Consider the following 21,785-nt stretch of genomic DNA (forward strand, 5'->3'; position numbering starts at 1 on the left):
TTTCGCTCCTTGCCACAAAAATGGCATTCATTCATTGTCTTTAAGCCATTTCTGTATGGAATCTTTGCAGCTGCTGGCTTTCATTCTGATAACTTTATACCACTTTTTGCCATGATGAGATATATATTTATATATATGTATAAATGTATGTAGTATAATATATATTTTTTTTGTATTTTTGCTGCTTGCTTGCTGCGCTTTTCATTAGCGAAAAAGAAAAAGAATTGCACTTGAATGCAGCAGGCAGCAGTCTCGGGACAAGTGCTGCAATTACTGCATAAAGTACTTGTAACGAGGCAACTGCCACTGCCACTGGAGCTGATTTTGGCTCTGATTTGGGAGGAGGAAAAGGAAGTAGGGAGCAGGGAGCAGGACTAGGGAAAGGAGCAAGAGAGCAGGACTGCTGAGGCTGACATTCTGGGATCTCCTACACCCAGAGAACCCATCACCATCAGCTGCGCTAATTTAAGGCAATTATTTGTGCCATTGCACTGTGGGTCCAAAATGAGGGAGGAGCCAGCATAAATCTTGCCAAGCAACAGTCTTTTCCTCCTCCCCTTTTCCTTTAGCAAGGACAGTGTCCTGGAAATGGTAATTGCCATGGCTACACGAAGGCATCACAACAAAACTAGTTGCATTTTCTTCTTTTTTTTTTCCTAAAAGAAAATACTAGAAATCTTACGATTTTCTAGTTATCAAAAAAAAAAAAATGATAAATAATAAAAGGAAAGTCCTAAAACTTTCAATTTTTATGTTATATGTTGCATTTGTGGCAAGCAAACAAATTTTACCTACGTATTTTTGGCATCAAAACTATATTAATATTTATTTTGCTATATTTTTTCCCCCCTGCAAAACATCCATAATCTCCTTTGGATTTAAGCTTATTAAATTTTATTTCTATTTTTTCCTGCTACCTCAAAAAATTGCATTTCCCTGGGAAAGGATGCATTTTGTGGGTTACAAATTGAGGACATCCTTTTTTATATTAATCTTGTTTACTTTCTGGCACCCATTTCATAGGCCCTACTTTGGATTTCTCCTGCTCCTGCTGCTCCTCCTTCTTCTCCTGCTCCTCCTGATCCTGCTCGTCCTTCTGCACCTCCTCCCCCCCTCCTGATCCTGCTCGTCCTTGCTGTATCTCCGCTTGTGTCTAAGGCTTAGCAGCCATTCAGTCAGTCGCCATGTCCGTTTCCGCTTCTACAGCCTCCCCCATGGCCATTTAATGCACTTATTCATTAAAATAAAGCAGCACAATAAAAAAAAACAAACAAAAAAAGGTAATAATAAAAAACTAAATGAATGAAAGGGGATGTAACGAGAGACAGAGACAGAGAAAGAAGTAAGAGAGAGAGGGGAGAATAGATGGCGCAACAAGAATGGAAATGAATGAAATAAAAAATGTAAACATACACAAGTGCAATGCAAATTAAAGCAGACAGCAAAGTGGCTGCACGCAGCCAGTGGTAAGGGGGGAGTGGGGGGATAGCTTTTCCCCAAGGGGGAAGGGGGAAGGGGGAAGGGGGTGCTGTGTGGTTTTCCCGGGTGGCAGGAGCAAGAGGAGGAGACGCTGGCAGAGTCTCTGTGCGAAGAGGCAATTCATTAGCTTTAATTTAGGTAAATGTCCTTGGTCCTTGTGGCGCTGCCTCTTGCGGTGAGCGTCGCAAATGCAACTAAAATGTTGCGGTTACCATCATTCCCGCCCTCAAAGCCACGCCCCCGCTGACGCTTTGCCCAAATGCCAAAAGGCACTGAGAGAAAAGAGGCTGATGAAGTGGTTTTTTTTAGTTAAAAAAAAAACATTTAAATTATATAAATCTTTCAAAATGATTGCAAAACAAAGTAACATATATTATTTTTATAGTTTATACATATTAAATTATATATTTCTTTTATTTTATAACTTCAATTACCCATTTTATATTATAAATTACTAAATATGAATTATAATTTAAATTAATTTAGGTCTCCAAGTGAAGTTTACAGCTTGCCTAAGACTCTACTTTATTTATTAACTTTCTTTCATTTCCAAGTTAAACATTATAATTTTTACACTCCCTCAAAACTTATTAAGTCTTCTGAACTATAGTTTTTCGCTCAGTGTAACTGCACTGCATGTGTCTTTCGGCCGCCCCTTTTCTGGCCAACTTGCTTAATATTTAAGGTGGAACCATGGGCTCCTCCAAGCATGCCACTTGGGCCATATAATGGAAACCCATATAGAATTCACCACTCGCTCCTTCCACATACACTGTCGCACAAAATTGGGTTCTGCGGTGAATTTTGATTAGTGTGTCTGGGCATAACCAATAACCCTATATGTGTGTATGTCCCCCTCTTGTAGAATTTGGTGGGTTCTTGGTTTTGGCAATTGATTTGGTTGAAGGCTATAACGCTTTCAGACCTTGATCATCTTCTATTGCTTACCTTGGATTAATATTTCATTTGTTTTTTAATAGGAAAAGCGTGGTGTTTAATTAATTATTTAATTCCATGAATTTTTAATGCTTTCACACCATTTGGTTATATAAATAGCAAGTTGTGGTTCCCTTTTCCACTGCCTAGGCAGCACCTTTGGCAGTGCTCTATCATCTCCTTTTCATCCTTCGGGCATCCTTTTTTGGAAGCACTTCTTAGACAATGACTCTTTCTCCCCTAAAATTCGTTAAGTGTTTTGTTTTGACAATAACTTAACGCCCTTGGGCTGTAAGAATATTCAATTGTTTATTTTTCATTATTATTTCATATATTCTTAATGGCGATGCTGATGTTTAATTAATTATTTATTTAGTTTTTAGGGCATTCTCACCTTTTGTTAAGGCAAATAGCAAAATGTGTTGCTTTTACACTTATTTTTGATAGGAGAAGCAATGCCCAATGCAACCAGAATACTAGCTCCCTTTTGCACTGCCTGAGCACCCCCTTTTTCACCCCTTGAGCACATCCCTTTCTCACCCCCTCGGGCACCCCCTTTTGGAAGTACTTCTTATCCAGTTCCCTGACATTGGCATTCGTTGTCATCGCTTCGAGGTACTTGTGGGTCTTGCAGCTGAAATAAATCATTTCGAGTGCACGCAATGGAGTTGGGGCTTGAAATTGGAATTGGGAAGCTGGAAAGCTGTCTTCTGCCTAATTAGATAATGTCAGATGCAGCGTCAGGCTTTGGAGGAGAACGTGAACGTGAACGTTAACGTGGACAGGCACACATCGCACACACACTCTTGACCCCAATTAAATTTAAATTATTTGAGTGCTGCTTAAGTAAAACTAATTGTATTGGCCCGTTGCTTCCGTTTCAAATCACTTGAGCATCTCCATTGTCTCAAGTGTGATTTGTTGTGTTGTGTCTGCCTTTAATTCAATTTGTCAAAAGCAAAAGAGAAAAAAAAATGGAAACCAGAATCAGAGAGAGATGAAAGGATGAGGCATACACTGGACCAGAGTTTTGGCATATTAATGCGTCTCTGGACGCTCATTAATGCATTGGCCTGATGGACGTAAAGGAGCCGGCTCTTTGGCCAGTTTTTCACTCTCTGGGTACGTGTTCTGGCATGCATTTTGAAAATGAACTGACCCCTGGCTCCTTTTCCCCCTCTAAAAATCCACTTTTGAATGCCATTTAGCAGAGACGGAACGCGATGCGATGCCCGGAACTGGACGGAAGTGAAGTGAAAGGGTCACATAATCGCATGTGTCTACAGTAATGTCAGCGGGACATTCAGACTCTTTTTCCTAATTTTTTTTAGAGCTTTCTTTTTTTATTCCTCATTAAAGCGATGATTCAGGGGTACATTTTAGTAATTTAAAGGTCATTAGAGGGTAGAAAAATAAAGCAGACACAATAAGTAGAAAGAAAAATCAAGTAACAAAGGGTTTTGATTTATTTGTGATTTGTTTTTTAGGGAATAAATATGAAACTCTTATAAATTGTTGAGTTATCTTTTATTACTTTGTTAGTAGTATGTAATTATAAGAGATTTTAAGCTAAATAAAGAGTATACTTATTTTATGTTTGTTTTCCAGAAGTATTAATAAATTCCTATAGTTAATGAAAATATTTGAATTACTAAGCAGTACATTAAGAACTTGCTTTACTAAGCTTAGTAATTCTTTTCTTATTAATCAACTTGTTAAGTAATAGATTAATTTATTTATACCTTCACTCTTTTTTCTAATTTTTTAGTTCTTTTTTTTTGTATTCCTCATTAAAGCGATGATTCAGGGGTACATTTTAGTAATTTAAAGGTCATTAGAGGGTAGAAAAATACAGCAGACACAACAATTAGAAAGAAAAATCAAATAACAAAAAGGTTTGGTTTTATATCTGATTTGTTTTTCTACGAAATAAATATGAAACTCTTATAAATTGTTGATTTATCTTTCAAAACTTTGTTATTACAATATAATTATAAGAGATTTTGAATTAAATACATGGGTTTTTTTTACCTCTTTTATGTTTATTTTCCAGAAGTATTAATAAATTCCTATAGTTAATAAAGATATTTGAATTACTAAGCAGTAGAATTGGAAAATAATTTGCCTAAGTAATAGTTATCTTAATAATTTTTTTATTAAGTAATCGTTTAAATTATTTATACCTTCATTTACTTATTTTTTCATTCATTAACTTATTTTTTCCTTTATTTATCAACAAACTTTTCTTACAAAATCTTTGTAAATATGACTAAAGGTTTAAAAGAAAGGTTCTTTCTATTAACTAACTAAATAAATCTATTTCTTAAAGACTTCCAACTTGCTTTATTTGTTATTTATATTCATAATTTCCCCATTCTTATATTTTAAAGAAATTAAAATTCCTAATTCAACCAAAATTCTTAAAAATTCCCCTAAAATAACCCCAAAATATATAGTATAACTCCATCTGCTTTCTAAGGACTCTGTTTTAGTCACGAATTATGAGCAACACTTTGCTTTGATACCTCGTTTTTCTCTGCCGCCAAAGGAATTCAGGCTTCCACGAAAATCCCATTGTTCTCGCCCAGCAAAGGATATAATGGCCTGACCTTGGCCTAGGCACTTAAATGTTTTCCATTTCCCATTTCCCATTTCCCATTTCCCCACATTTCCCGGTGAAAGGGGAGCAAGAGGATTGAAACGAAAACGTCGTCTAGAAACAAATTGCGGCAACTGTTGTGGCCATTCGAGGGCATCAAATTAGTGCTGCTAATTAATTATAAATGCCAGGGAGTAACATATTTGCCATCTCTTGTCTCATTTTCCACATTTTCCACAATTTTCTCATCTCTGGTCTCTGCCGTCTTTAATAAATTTATAGTTTGGGGGGGGGGGGGGGGGCGGGGCCGGTCCCAGTGGCAATTAGTGAGCGAGTGCCAAAGATGGCTCTATATGTATATGGGGTTCCTTTTGATTTTTCCCGGGGAAAACTGCAAAAACTTTTACCCAATGCGATATGTTGGCCATAAGTATAATCCCGGACAAAACTTGAAGCGATGAGGGACAGGCTTTTGGAATGTTTTGTTCCTTTCCTTTCTTTCTTTTTTTTATGTTTTGGAACAAGGCAAACATTTGTTGCCTGATTACTTTTAAATTATTTTCTCTGTGTGTGTGTGTGTGTGTGTGTGTGAGTGTGTGGGGAGAAAGGCTTTTGGATTTTCCTGGCTTGCATAATAATAAATAAAAGACATGAAAAGCAAAGAGATGGCCCTTGTGGACACACACAGGAAGAGAAAAATAGTGGGGAAAATGAAGGGAAAATTAGACTAAAATTTATAGTCATAATAAGCCAACTTACTTGGCTTTCTGTTCTTGTTTTTCCACCTTTTTTAGGTGTGGAATGTATATATATTTTATATTTTAATTGAATATCTTTGTGAATAGTTTCCCATTAAATTTCTCTCTCTGTATGCCTTGGTTTTCCCCCATAATTCTCTCTACACACACACACAGACACTAGTTGTGAGCCAAGATGGCTCTTTGAGGCTCGTCGCATTATGATATGCTTAAACAGCACAAAACTGTTTCATAATTTATGGCTCCATTGGCTGGCTTTATGTGTCCAATATATATATATATATAACATATACGTTTATACAATATAAATACGTGGCATATGCGACTAAATGGATAACAAAAGGCAGACTAACAGCAACAGATCAAAAGATACCAAAAAAAATATGAATTATTAAATGGGAAAAACACACATTCACAGAAAGAGAGAGAGAGAGATCACATAAGCTTTGCTTCTCTGATCAATCTACGTTCACAGATGAAAGATGTCCTGCCTCATCCTTTCTAGTTAAATTCTTGTACTTTATGTCCTTTTGCTTTTTGCCCTGTCTGTTTATGTGTGGAAATTAATGAGCTCTTTGTGGGGCTTAAAATAATATAATGGCTGCAATATAACAAACACCCAAAACATGTGTGTGTTTAGAGAGTGTATAAAAAATATGGCAAAAAGCCCCAAGCAGATGCCTCTGCAAAAGACAAAAAAAAGGGGTTTTTTTTGCAGGCCGTCGTCCCAAAAAGGGACACAAAAAAAGGGATGTGGACACATGTCGTATACGTCATATGCGCTAATCAGCGACCCAGACCCCTTAAAACCCAGGACTGTGACCCGGATACGGACTTGGATTCGAATCCTAACCCAGTTCCGGTTCAGGGATGTCCTTACCATAGATTTTTGAAGCAGCCAAAGTGAGCTTAATAATTAGCAAATTTAACAAGGGGAAAATCTAGAGAGATGAAGTTATTTCAAGATAAAGAAATGAGTAATGAAATGTTAGTTAATATAATATAAAACAATGCAGTACAAGATAAAGAAATATAGGATGATATACTATAATTTAAAGAACCTTTAAATATATTTAAGTTTAAGTTTATATGATAAAAAAGTATAATTTGAACTAACTTAAAATATAGTTATTCAAAGTTATTTAAAGTATTCAAAGTAAGCTTATTTAGAGTAAAATTTCCTTAGGTTTAGTTTTCAAACATATAGTATTTAATTATAAGTAATATATAATATTTTATTATTATTAAAATATAGGATTTTATTATTATTATTATTATTATTATTACTATTATTATTATTATTAAAATATATTATTTAATTATTATTAAAATATAGTATTATAATATTCGTAATTCAATACCAAATATTTTCTACATAATATACCATAATATAGTCCCTGTGTCGCCTTTACCAGGTGTCCACTGTAAGGGCTAAACCCTTTCTTAAACTTGATGAGGCGTCGCCGTTCGGGCTGCTGCTTCTTCTTTTATTCTTATTTATTTTACGCTCCCTTTTTTTTTGTTTTTTATTTGTATTTTTTGTTGTTGTTGTTCTATTTTATGGGAGATCCCACATAAGAAGGATGTCAACATAATTTAAACATCAAAAAAGTTTCAGTTTCTTTTTTGTTTTGCTCGCATTTTATACATGTTTTTATATACATATTTTATGTTCTACGTTTACGGCTTTGTATTTTTTCTTTTTTGCCACAAATTTGATGCATTTGGTCACGAAAATATTGATAATGTAAAAGAGTGTCAACTTAATCTGGTTAAAAAATTAATTACTTAATTATAGAAGTTATGTTTAGGTGAAATTATGATTAAATATGATTAAATACTTTTCAATATTTTTATTTGACAATTTTTGAGATAAATCAAAGTTTAAAAAACTCATAACCAAGCCAAAAATTCAATAATTTTAATTCGGAAAGCGGCCCAATGTTAGTTTTTAGTAGGTTTATTAAACAGCATACTCCATTTGAAATGTAAAAAATTTAAAATTTTTATCACTTTTTTGGGCCAAATTTAACCCCTTAAAATTAAAAAAAAAAATAATAAAATATTTTTTCTTCCCGAAAATGGCTAGAAAGATTCGCCTGTTGATGCTGATCAAGAATATATATGATTTATCGGGTCGGAAATGACTCCTTCATATTGTTTTAAGCTTCTGACTGAAATTATAATACCTTGGAAGGGTATAAATATTAAGGGAAGTTGAAAAATATGAAATAAAAGTAGAGAAGACCAGAAACTCTTTGAATCTTATAGAACCCTGAAATGGAGGCTGATGAACAAATTACAAACCTATTTCCTAAATTATTATTTAAAATTTATTATGATGGATGAAGTTTTAGGAAAACCCCAGAAATTCTCAACATATTCTCACAGCAACTTGACTTACTCTCTATATTATTATTTAATAATTACAACTTACTTACTTTCTATATAATTATTACTTTAATTAAATATTATTACTTACTATCTATATAATTATTTAAAAATTACAAATAAGGTTACAAAATAATTAACAAAGTCTTAAGAAAATGTCTTAGTAAAACACAGAAATTCTGAATAGGATACCGATAAAGAATCCATAGACTTACTCTCTATATAATTGTTACTTTAATTTAATATTATTAATCATTTCGCTGAAGTGTAACCCCTTAAGGAGTTGTTGCCTCGCCAAATATCTCCATCCGAGTTGCTTCGCCGTTCGTCGCTATTTGATATATGATGTATGATGTATGATTTCCGGAAACGGAAGTGCGCGCACACGGTCGCCTACAGCCGCCTACTTTCACGCCCACTTACGCAATTTCACAGTTGTGTGGCCGCTTATTTACTTTTCCTCTCTCTCTCTCTCTCTCTCACTCTGTCTCTCTCTGTGCCACGCCCCCTTCCCAAAAGAGAGGTCAAAGGCTATCATTGTCGCTGGGATTTTATTATTTTTAATTTTATTACTCGCATACATTGGTCTATTATTTCATTATCATGCGACTGTAATTATGTGCAATCTGGGATCTGGCTGCGAGCTGCGTACAAATTGAATGCAGTTTTATCGCCATTTCGCATGAGTTGGCTTATGGCCACCAAAAAGTATATATATCTATATATATATATACATATATCTCTGGACTTTAATGTGGGCGAAATGCGATAATTATACTACCCCCCAAAAAAATGCCATCAAATTCAGATAATCGAAGTGATAATTACTATTTTGGGGAAAGTAAAAATATATATTTCTTCAAGGCATAACTTGAATATTTAGCTGGCTTTTGTTTTATAAAAATATTTACAAGTACTTCCCTTATTTTCCACATTTTTTAAACTACAAAACATAATAATAATATGCTTTTAATAGCCTGCTAATACGATAATTGTATGCACTCCAACACCACTCCTTTTGTTATCAAATTATCTCTGTATCCGAGGACAGTTTTAATTTCAACTCTTCCTCTCTCTCTTTTTCGGGATTTTCCAATTAAATGGCAATTTTTGGCAACACATTTTGTGGGCGGCAAACTGTAAATAATTAGCCTCGATAACTGGCCGGCTTTTATAAACATAAACACAATGATGATGCAACAATAATAATAATAATAACAGCTAAATAGAAGCAACAAAAACAACAACGAGATAGCAAAAAAAAAAAGAGAAAGAATTAAAAATAAATAAACACCCGTCGAAACATGTCTATTATTTGTTATCAAAAATACAGCACTGCCTGTGGCGACCATGACACACACATACAATATGCTTTTCCATTTATTTGGCAATTTTCCGTTTCAAAAATATATATACATACATATATACCATAATTATTGTATTCGATTCGATAGACACTTGGTTGGAAATCGGTGAATATTATCAAATATTTATTGCACACCGAGCCCTGAGTATTGAACGATAATGCCATATAATTGACAGCCGATTTATGCGACATTTGTAAATGTGGAAAAATAACATGGGAAATTTGTTGAATGCACAGACAATCCCTTACATCAAATCCATACATATACATACATATATATATTTGTTATTGTTTGTTGAGATTCCGAATTATTAATTCATCTGTTCACTTGAATTCATTTGGAAAATTCCTCTGTAAAGTGAATTAAATCATCCGAGAATTCACTTTTCTAATTCATTTCCTTGACGAAAAAGAGAGAGAAAAAAAAATACTGAAATTCTAAATGCAGTTCACTCAGGCTAAAAGCTTAAGCACTTTCTTAGATTATTTCTTGTGATTTTGATTTGAGGAAATTAACAAAGAGAGCTTTTCCCCGGCCAAGCAGCCTGAGTGATTAAATTATTGAATGCAGTCTGCATTCTGCCTAGGATTTCCCTCTTTACAAATGTGTGTGTGTGTGTGTGCGAGTGTGTATGTGTGTGTGTATCGATGATGCAAAACATTTCCGTCACAAAACGCTGAAATGACACGTTAAAATGATGCTTAAGTTGATGCCAACTCCTGATGGCTGTCATTTCCCCAGACAGTTTTCATAGGTGATGGGATATTTTTGTGGGTGGTCGCTGTGTGTGCCATGCACTAAGAGAAAAAAAAGAGTGTGACCGTGATTAAGTAATTAAATTTGCAATGAAATTCTCAGAGAATTCTTAATAATAATTGATGAAAACATATACAAATTCTTTTATCAAGAAGTTGATTTTGAATAATGCTAAATAAAATTAAAAGTAGTCTTATTAGTATTACATAAGTTATATACTATATCGATAGTTTTTATTTATGTTTTTTTCTAAGAAAGCAGCCATTTTGTCTTCTGCTCACGAGCGTTTAGCAATACTTTTTATATCGATTTATCGATAGTCTTTCTTAGTTTTACAAATATTGCTTTTATTTACATATTGTTTACATATATCTAAATATTTTTGGTATTATTTAATTTTATTAGCCTATATCATTTTAATTAATTTATTCAAATATTTTTAACATCACTAGGTTTATATCTATATATTATATTTATCGAAATTTTTTTTATAAATTAATATTTTAAAGATATTTATACTGTGTATATTATTTTGTAATACATTTTTATTTTTCAAGCATTCTATTAGCTTATTATTATTAGATAATTTAATGGCTTTTGAACACTTCATTTTCTTTTGATTAATTATCCTTGAATTTCTCCAAATATTTATAACACTAATATTTAAATGATCTAATGCTTACAATATGTAAATTATTTAATTAAAAATACCATGTTCACACATGCAGAACTTCAAGAAATTTGGTATTTAAATGGCCTTAAAAATACTAAAAATAGGACCTGTACTATTAATCGATAAAACCTTTATTAGTCGATATTTTGGTGTCATCTTTAATCTAAAATCATTACCATCACTAACAGTTTTTTGGCGAACATGTGATTATTAAGTTCTTAACGCAGACGCAGTGAATTTTTTGATTTTCTTGTAAGTTTTTGACCAGCTTTTCCTCCATTTTCCTCAGTGCACATACTGTGGGGCTCTGATAGGTGTGCCTGTGTGTGTGTGTGGTGTGTGTCTGCGCATACGTGTGTGTGGGTGAATGATTGCCGTGTCATTGACTCGCATGGGCGATGTCCCCAAGTCGCTGGCATGGCAAATATGTGTGTCAACTGGCAGTCGATGCCACAAATGCATTTTTTTGCTTTTTTTTCTTTTGCCGCTTTTCCGCCTCTCCTTTGTCCATGTGTATGTGTGTGTGTGTGTGTGTGCCGGTGTCTGTGTGTATTTGGTTTGCTTTTTTTTTCACCACGTCTGCTGGTGTGCTGCGTGTGAAATTCCTTGCATAATTTCGACGAAGCTAAATGTGCAGCTTGTGTTCGTTGCTGCGAAATGTTCGCCATTTAAGGGGCAACTTCAAGGGGCCACTCTCTCTCTATCTCGCTCTGTCTGTCTCTCTGTCTCTCTCTCTTGGTGGCCAGGAAGCATCATCGACTTCTTTGGTTGCCTTTCGAGTGCTTTTCACCAGCTTTTTCAACAACAATTTTCACCAATAAGTGCGGCACACACACACATATCAATGTTTGAGCCCTGAGAAGTATGCTAACTTTTTAGAGACCTAACTTGGGGTGTTATCCAAGCAATCGGGGATAAGGTAAATATAAATATAATAAGGTAAATATTAAATGAAGTGTATAATTAATATACAAAATAATAACCTAATATATTTTCAGCTATAAACATATATGATTAATTTTATTAATTATAGTTTTCAAGTATTTGCAAGTAAGTGTATTTTTGCTTTGCGGTTTTTATATCCTACAGTTTAGTTCTTGTTTTATTATTATTATACATATATGTATAAAGTTATGTATATGTGTGTGTATATATTTTTAAGCACTTTTCATATATAAAATTGTTGCGTCTGTTTGGCGCCTTGGCAAATGACAGTAAGTGGTTCGAATGTGCTGTGTTGGCCCAAAAAAAAAAAACAACAAAAAAGAAAATGCTAACAAGAAAACTATTATCCAAAAGACGGGGCTAGATGCGGAAGTGATTTCTCAGGCCCGGCACGTTTCAGCTAGATTTTCCTTTATATTTCTTTTTTCAACTGCACTGAGAGCTTTGCTTGCCTTTCTTTTCCAGCTCATCCTGCTAGCACTTTTCCTCGTCGATTGTTTTATTGGTTTCGCCCAGCAGCAGGAGCAGGATCAGGAGCAGGAGCAGGAGCTGTGGGAGGCAACTCCTTTTGCATTTAATGACGTTGCTGGCTGGCGCCTCCTTTTGCAGCTGTCTCTGCCACTTTTCAATGCATTTTCATTTATTATGCAAATTGACGTTTCCCCTGCTCATTTTCCATTTTCCCAGCCCTTTTCGTATGGTTTTTTTTTTCTCTCGTCTGGATTTTACTTTTGGCCAGCTGACGGCCGGCCCAAAAAAAAAAAAAAGTAGGAAAATATTTGCCCAAGCCCAGTTTCAGTTTGTCTTTGCCGTTGCAATTTTCTTCAGTTCTCCCTGTTTTTTTTTTTTCTGCAAACTAATTTGACATTGAAATTATGTATAAAGCATCAGGAATATATATATACTTTTGGGAAAAGGCAAATTATGATAAAAAGATCCACGATAAAAGGGCAAAACACAAACAGTGGCAAGTCCAAGAAAAAGTTGGAAAAACAATTCAGCGCAATGCGCGAATCTGTCAATTGTTGAGTGGCGACTAAGATGAATTGCCCTGGTCAGAACGAGGAGGGTTTTTCCCTCCCTCCCCCTTCGGATTTTCCCTTAGCTCCTAGAACATTTTCAGCTGTTTCCCGAAGCCAAATTGAGAAATGATTGAAGCTGTTAAACTCAATTTGAATGCTTTTGGCAGTTACAAAAAAAGACAAAAATAAAAAGGAAGAAAATTGACACAAAAATTATGAAGCAAAGTGTCGACAAAACGGAAAGTAGTTGTCACACATTAGATTTAGATAAATTATACAAAGGAAAATAAGAGAGTAATAGGGAATTATATGGGAATTAGCATTAGAATATTTCTAGATAGAAAAATATATTACATTTTGATTCTTAAGTGAGACTCTGGAAGTCTTTCTGGACTCTATTTTAAATACTTTTTCATCATTTCAAGCTTTTGGTTTATATTTAATATTAAAAATTAGATTTCTTCTTTCATTTTTGTATAAAAATCTATTCAATTTTATTGTCAAACTTTTTGTTTGCTTAATTTTGTTGCCAAAACTTGGCATTTGAAATATTACCAATTGATAAATGAGTGCCATTTCCCTTCAGTTACACTTGCAATTAACTCACACCGTCGAATATACATAAATTTACAACAATATATATATAAAGATATAGAAAAATACATATGTATATCCATATATATATTTCCCAAAACATTTTTCAAACAATCCAAAACTCATTTTACATTCACTTTTCGGCGGAGAGGCCTAAAGGCATCTGTGGCCCACGACAAAATCGACATTATGTCAAACAATATTTTGATTTATGGCCAAGTTGCCATTTGCCGTGGCTTTTCTTCTGCCTCTCCACTTTTCTCTCTCTTTTTTTCTTTTTTGAAACCCCGTGTCGCTTTTCCACGCTTTCCAGGAAAAATCAAATTTTCAATGATTGGCCTCCAGGTCACGTGGCCGGGGCAATGTTTATGATCTGCTATCAATTTAATGGCTCGAATCAATAAAATAATAAAAAAAAATCGAAATAAAGGAAAAAAAAAAGGAAAGGGGGCATGCAACCGGTGCAACGGCGCATTTTCGCAGTGTGTTTTTCCTCGCCTCGCTTTTCCGATGGAACTAATTTCATTATGGCCTGCAATTTTCCTCGCTTAAAAATAGAATTCTTTTCGTTGAAAAATTTAAGCATTCCCTTGATGTTTCGTGGATAATATTTAAACAGTTGCTTGATACTTTTGGAATGCAGTTGGGTTAAATTTTTGGGAAGTTTAAAATGTTTGTAAATTTTATAAATTAAGGAGGTAAATCAGGGATTTGTATACTATTTTATATATTTTTATAAAGGTAGTTTATTAAATAATCTGGAACTTAAATTATTAAAGGAATATTACCACGACTTTTGAAATATTTTAAAGATGTTTTAGGTGTAAAATTTAAAAAGGAAATTAAGTAAATACTGAAATTAATTATTATTTAACCAATAAAGATATATAATAATATATTACATTATAAATAAAATATTAAAGAATTTATTGTACAGTTTAAAATCATATCAAATATTGTACATAACTTTAAACTTAATCAAGAATTTATATATTAAATCTAAATTAATTATTGATTAAATTTAAAGATTTGTACAATATTTTATAGCATTTTTAAAGTTTCAAATAAATGCTTTAAATATACTTTAATGAAATTAAAGCCTGTAAATTGTGGCATATCCTTTTTAAATTAAATTAAAGAACCCCCTTCCTAGGCACTGCTAGCTTTATAAATAATTTTATTTTAAGTGGATTTGTGAGTGTAAATATTTAAATCCAATTTGCATAATTTCGTTAACTCCTAGGCCATATGTCTTATGGTTTGTCTCAGGGTTTTTTCTTTTCTTTTGCAATCATTTCATGCAAATAACCAAGGAATTCCATCCGGAGTTGCTATTTTTCCGGTGTGCCAACCCATTCAATCAGAGACTCTCCTTTCAGTCAGTCAGTCATTCAGTCAGTCATTCAGTGAGTCATTCATTCAGTCAGTCATTCAGTCGGTTATTCATTCAGTTACTCAGTCAGTGAGTCGGTTGGTCGCCCATCGAATCGAATAAGACAATCCATTCATCTGAGATAATCGAATGGCGGCAATCTGTGTGCGTTTCCATCGATGTTGTTTACAGTTTGTCTTTTCCAATACGAACTCGAATACGGATTCGAATCGAATCGAATCGGATCGAATCGCATCGCATCGGGTTCCCTATGCCAAAAGTTTATAAAAATAATGAACTGAAGTGAGTGAGGGGGGGGAAAACCGGAAAATGCTTACATACTCCCACTCTAAATACGTTTGGAAAAACATTTTCATTGGCTTTTTTCCTTCCCCCTTCCGATTATGGGTAATAATAATCTAAAGCATAAAGATGGGGGAAAAAAAACAAAAGACCTATAAATGCTTAATATCTTTCCAAGTCAATGAATTTGGTTGCTGTGGAAATCGGTTTGGGAATTTAATAGGGATTGGATTTAATATTTGTAGTTATAATACTAAAGAAATATGTTTGAAATATAGAAATATGTTTGAAATTTGTAGAAGAATTTAATAATAATAATAAAACAAATAATATTTATATGATATATTTATAATATAATAACAGTAATAATATTTCAATTTAAAAAACCCTTTAAATTCTCAATGAAAAGAAACCCTATGAATTATCTGAATACTTAATACAAAAATAAAATTATTATCAAATTAAATACGCCCGAGGTTAAATATATTTTCAATAATTAAAGAAATATGCTTGAAATTAGCTGAATAATAAATACAATGTATACGTAAAGAGACTTATATTTTAGAAAATATACAACCTTTTAAATTTAATTAATATTTAATGCAAAGCTAAAATAACAAAGTTAATACGGCTAAGGTTTAATATTTTAAAATTTGTTAAAGAAATATGTTTAAAAATTGAAGAAAAATAAATTTATTTATTAATTAAAAAGACTACAACTTAAAAAAAAATAAATCTCGTGAATCGATATACTTTTGGTTAATATTTTTAATACAATTAGGATTTTATTAAACATTTTATACATTTTGGGCTTCATATTTTTTAAAATTATTATATAAATATGTTTTAATATTGTAGAATTAAATGTAATACTTATATATAATGAGCCTTTAATTTGTTACTTTATAAAATAGCCAAAAACTTAATGAATTTGGTTAATATTTACTACAATACCCTATAAACAATTTAAAGAAGCCGTTGGCTTAATATTTCATTAAAATATTAAAGAAATATATTCAGAAATTAGCTGTATAAAAATATTAATAAACAAAAAACAAATTTTATAAACCTTTGATCAATTATATATTTTTTTAAAGCTAGAAGCTCATGACATTTCTTTATTGAATACCCTTTAATAATTACATTTTCTTTCCCAAATTAAATGAAATAAATTAACTCATATACAAAACTATTTCTATTTCTGAGACAAATATCCCCAAAATTAATACGAATACGATTATAATAAATTAAATAAATGGAATAAATCAAGAGTGCAGTGAATAACTTACCGCCTTAAGACAGCCCCAAGGAGTCACTCATAATTCCGGGTATGAATGTGCTCATTAGCATTTCATTGCTGATTGTTGACTTGTCGCCATATTCCATATATAGATAATATATATATATATTATATATATAACCCCGAATTTTCCCCAAGTTGGTGAGCCCAGGAAAAGCCACTCAACCGGGCGCACCGCAAACTCCACAAAACTCTGCTACTTTTGCCAGGCTTTTGCCATTAAATGCAAATCTTGAAATTACATGTGTATTTATTTGCCACAAGCCAACCCAGGGGATAGGAGGATACCTATATATATATAGGGATATATATATACGGGTGAATATATATATATATATTTAGCAAATGCGAACCAGATGCACTTGCAGTCATCGTCGGCGGAAAAACGCATAACCAGAAAGAAACTCAGACAGACGCCGCCGTCGTCGACATTCTGGAATGTAATTTTAGCCCGGGGAATAAACTGCGAAACTTTCATATATACGACAAGTGCAAAAAATATAAAAAATAAGTAAAGAAGGGAAATCACAAAAACAGTGGCGAAAATAAAGTCAAGTTATAGATGCTCTTTATGGGCCACAAGAAGGCTCTTACCAAAGACTTAAAAATATCTAGAATTCAGATAAAATATATACAAATAAACCTTAAAATTAACTCTTTAAATTTTAAATAAATTCCACAAAATCTAGATTAATTAAAGTACCCTTAGAGATACCCTTTCCGAAAAAAAGGGAAAACTAAAAATGAAAATGTGTTGGAAAAACAAGAAAGAAATCTTAACATTAACTCTTTAAATTCTAAATAAATTCCACAAGACCTAGATTAATTAAAGTACCTTTAGAGATACCCTTTCCGAAAAAAAAGGGAAAACTAAAAATGAAAATGTGTTGGAAAAACAGGAAAGAAATCTTAAAATTTACTCTTTAAATTCTAAATAAATTCCACAAGACCTAGATTAATTAAAGTACCCCTAGAGATACCCTTTCCGAAAAAAAAGAAAAACTAAAAATGAAAATGTGTTGGAAAAACAAGAAAGAAATCTTAAAGATGACTTTTTAAATTCTAAATAAATTCCACAAGGCCTAGATTAATTAAAGTACCCCTAGAGATACTCTTTCAAAAAAAAAGGGAAAACTAAAAATGAAAATGTGTTGGAAAAACAGGAAAGAACTTCTCTTGCCTGGCAGACGTTTCTTTCTTCCCTTTTTTTTAAGGTATAAATACATTTACGTATATATGCGGGATATATATATATATCTACTATATGTCCAGGGGGCGAAAATGCAACAGTTTAAGCAGGCAAAAAAAACAAATGCCAAAAAAACAGAATACAAGTAAAAACACCCACATTTTGGTGGCATGAAAGTGTGTGTGTGTGTGTGTTGTGTGTGTTGCAACACACACACACACACTCATTCCATATGCATGGAGGCGCGCACAGAGCGTATCACTGGAATTCTAATTTGCAAGCGAAATTGAACGGAAATGGCAATTTTCAAAGTGAAATGGCAAACGACGTCGTCGGCCAAGAGAAACTGAGGACTGAGACTGAGACGACAAATGCAACTGAAATTGCGACTTGTTGACAGGCAAAACTTGCCACGGAGGGAGGATGTGTGGCGGTGGTGGCAAGCAGGAAGGCGATGCCTCTAGGTTTTAGTCCTGCGAAAGACTCCTCCTACTTCATTTCGTGAGCAATCTGGGTTAGCCAGGCACCTGGGCGTGGTTCCATATTCGCTATATATATAAATTTCTATATATAAATTTCATTTAAAAGTCAAAGCAAGCCAAAGGATAAAGGCCAGCTGCAGCCAAAGCACTTAATAAGAAACAAAGGGTGAAAGTAAATGTATTTCAATATCAAAAGCTAGTTTCGTTAAGGTAAAAAAATATAAAATATATAATAGTTATAAATATAAATAAAACGTGTAAAGAAATTTAAAATATACACCTTTGAATATATTAAAATATATAAAATATTTTTACAACTTCTATAAATATACATATACAACAATGTAAATATTAATACAAAATAATATTAATAAATAATAAAAATATTTACAAAACTTCTTTTCTATACAAATAAATACTTTTTAAAGCACCAATGATTTGATATTATATTAAAAATATAAATATATAACAATATAAATTTTAATTCAAGTATTTTAAAATTAATTTTCCAAAAAATGTAAAACTTTTTTAAAGCTTAAATTAATCTTAAAAGAAATTTTCCTTAAATCGAAGCATCGTTTTTCATAGCATACTTTTCTGGGCATATATCCAGGGATTTGCAAATCTCTTGAATAAAATGAAGTTCTTGTCCCAACTTATGGGGGTAACTTCATCTGATCCGTTTTAATAAATTTCTTAAAGCATTGTTTTTGAATAGTAACAATTGCCTGAAATATATAATTTTATTGTTCTGCAAAAAAGGCATCAAGTGGGTTTTCGAGGAATATTTAAAACTCATTGAATACAAACAAAAATAATAAAAAAAAAGAAAAGGAACTTTGGAAAGCCGAAATTTATACGGCCTTGCAATATGCAAATAAATTATTGAACTCAATGGAAAATCTTATCTTAATAACTAAGCTTAAAATAATAATCAACATTTATCCACATTTTTATATGATAATTTCTTTGGAAAAATCAAATTTTTCAAATCTCATAACTTAGCCAAAAATGCATAAATTTTAGTTCGGAAAGCTGTTCCATGCTAGTTATTATTAGGTTAATAAATCTGCATACTGCATTTAATATTTAAAAAAATTTTAATTTTTATCAATTTTTAAAAGTGTCAACAATCATTTTTAACCAGTTAAAAAATGTCGAAAAAATTTTTAAATTTATTTTTTCGCCAGACATGACTAGATCGACTCAGATTTTTATGCTGATCAAGAATATATATGATTTATAGGGTCGGAAATGATTCGTTCACTTAGTTTTAGGCTTCTAAAATGAGAATACCCTTGCAAGGGTTAAAAAAAAATAACAAAAAATTAATAAAAGAAAACTTTAAGAACTACGCAAAGAAATATTAAAAAATAAATAATTAATAAAAAAACATTAACCGAAAGAACAACAATAATGAAGCAATAAAGTATTTGCATAAACCCTGATAAATGCAAATGTCAGAGTTATTTTAAAAATAACTCAAATTACTTAGAATCGTTTTTGAAATACTTCCTCCATAAGTTAAATCTTGCTTAAAGTATTCTTGTTTAACTATATTTCGTTGACTTTAAAATCTAATCAAAAAACCTTATAATTTATAGGGGTTATTATAAGCTTATACTTATGTTTTTTTACTCCTTACTTATTTCCTAAATAATTATTTTTTAAGATGCAATTAAAAAACACTTGTCATCTATTTTTTTTATTTAAGAATCAAAAAGTAATCCTTATTTCCTTATTTTTTTTGTTTTCTGATCATCTCAGAACTGCTTATTTTTCGGGAACATTAAAATTCCAAGCAATCGCCAAGGTATCAAACTAGACGAATTCCCCATTGGTCCTGTTCCTCGAATAAAGTCATCTTGTCGCTTACAATTTGCATATTGGACTTCATTAAGCTTCCTGTTTCGTCCTTTGCCGTTATATTTTTTTTTTTTTGGCCTTTTGTTTTGTTGAGTTTTTATTTGTTGTTGTTGTCTTCTTTGAATATCTTTTTAGCCAGTTCATCGTGTTTGGTCAAAGTTACCCGGCCATTTATCACGGGACCCCAAAAACACAAACCGACCCCAAAAAAAGAAAAAAAAATAAAAAAAAGAGAACCCGAACCACAAAGGAAGGGGGAGATACCCTGGGTCCTTAGGCACTTGGTCTTGGGATCCTTGGAAAAAGGGGCTTCTAATCTGCGTCTTGTTGGCAACAGATTGAAATTTATTACGCATAAATCTAGGCATTCATTTGCACCTGCTCTTTCGTGGCAAGAATGGCGACCGCCGAACGCTTGAATGTTCGAATGCCGAACGCCGAACGCTTTGGTATTCAAACTATTTCCGCTTTCCCCGCAAGAAGGCAACAACAAACCAGCACTGGAGCCATTTCCCTCAGGTAAATGGTGTGCGTGCCGCAACGCACACAGGTGACAATCGAAAGCAACCAGTAAGGGGGGACCGAAAAGGACCCAAGGCCGAAAGGACCAAAGGAAGCCAAACGTGTCGCAATGCGCGTGATTCCAGGCAACACTTTGTCCACTTGAAGACACAGTGCGAAAAATAATAATATAGAAATTAAATAGATAGAAATGGAATTTGCAAAGGAATAAAACATATATTTTGAGGGGAACTTATATGCAAACTTATAATAAGTTATTTATATTTAATATTTAAAGAACCTTTTTTCGCTCAGTGAATATTTACATTTGAAGCTTTTCGAGGTATTTCTGGTATTGATTCCTTGGCAGCTTGTTGTTCATCCTAATGGGTTTTCATTAAACTTCGTTCAACCCCAGGGTCCTTGGGCTTTAAAATAAGGCACAGACGTATCCTTTTGATATTCGAGCAGATATTGGACGTGCTTCAAATGCTTAAGCAAGAAAAGAGCCAAAAAGTCAGGTTAAGACTAACGAAATACCTATTAAGGGTAAGCAAAAAAATTGAATTAATCTATTAAGGTCTTATTCCTAATTCTTAAAGGTTATTTATCTTTGAAAGTAAAAAAAATATATATTTATAAATACTTAATTCTAAAAGGTTATTTATCTTTCAAAGTAAAGAACATATATTTATAAATATTGCTTACTCAAATTTAAAGCCTGAAACATATTTATTAACTCTAAAATTTAATTTTATATGCTCGTGCATAATATTATATATTTAATCTAGGTACAAATATAAATTAATATATTGAAAATTATTAATAGTAATTTGTATTAAATTTTAAAAGTTTCTTAAGCCTTTAAAACTATTACAAAAATATATTAATGCCACCTATCTGGTTAATATATATTTTTCTTTTTCAATTTTCAAGCTTGATAATCCTGAAACATATTTATTTAAACTCGAACAAGTCTGATCCTTATATCCTCTTGTTTTTAACTCTCCAACTTTTCGGGGGGATTTCCCAGGATGGGGGGAAAAATTGAGTATAAACTTGGCTTGAACAAATTCGAAATTTTCAAGTTGTTCGCAGCAATATGAGCAGCATCGTCGTTTGATAAACACAATCGATGCCGACATAAGACAGACAGGAATTCCAAAGGCTGACTTCGAATTCAGAAAAGAACACACACACACGGCAGTCCCAAAGGACTCGCTCGCATATTATAACAACATAAAAATATAAA

General features: G+C 32.5%; 1 protein-coding gene across 18 annotated transcripts in view; it reads left to right on the plus strand.

Moving 5' to 3' along the window:
• LOC147643180 (uncharacterized) overlaps positions 1–21,785 on the plus strand; it is a 335,120-nt gene that overhangs the window by 111,459 nt on the left and 201,876 nt on the right. For 2 of the 18 annotated variants that reach the window (XM_086835380.1, XM_086835383.1), the window contains exon 1: positions 11,739–11,878. The exons of 11 other annotated variants lie outside the window; for them this stretch is intronic. The gene's annotated coding sequence lies outside the window, so the exon portion shown is untranslated. Of the gene's footprint in view, positions 1–11,117; positions 11,212–11,738; positions 11,899–11,957; positions 12,010–21,785 lie in introns of those variants that run through there. 5 more of the 18 variants (XM_086835378.1, XM_086835377.1, XM_086835379.1 and 2 more) reach the window with 5 other exon arrangements.

The sequence above is a fragment of the Drosophila serrata genome, unplaced genomic scaffold (genome assembly GCF_035046125.1).
Source record: "Drosophila serrata isolate PLE 108 unplaced genomic scaffold, ASM3504612v1 contig_276, whole genome shotgun sequence".
Taxonomy (NCBI): Eukaryota; Metazoa; Arthropoda; class Insecta; order Diptera; family Drosophilidae; genus Drosophila; species Drosophila serrata.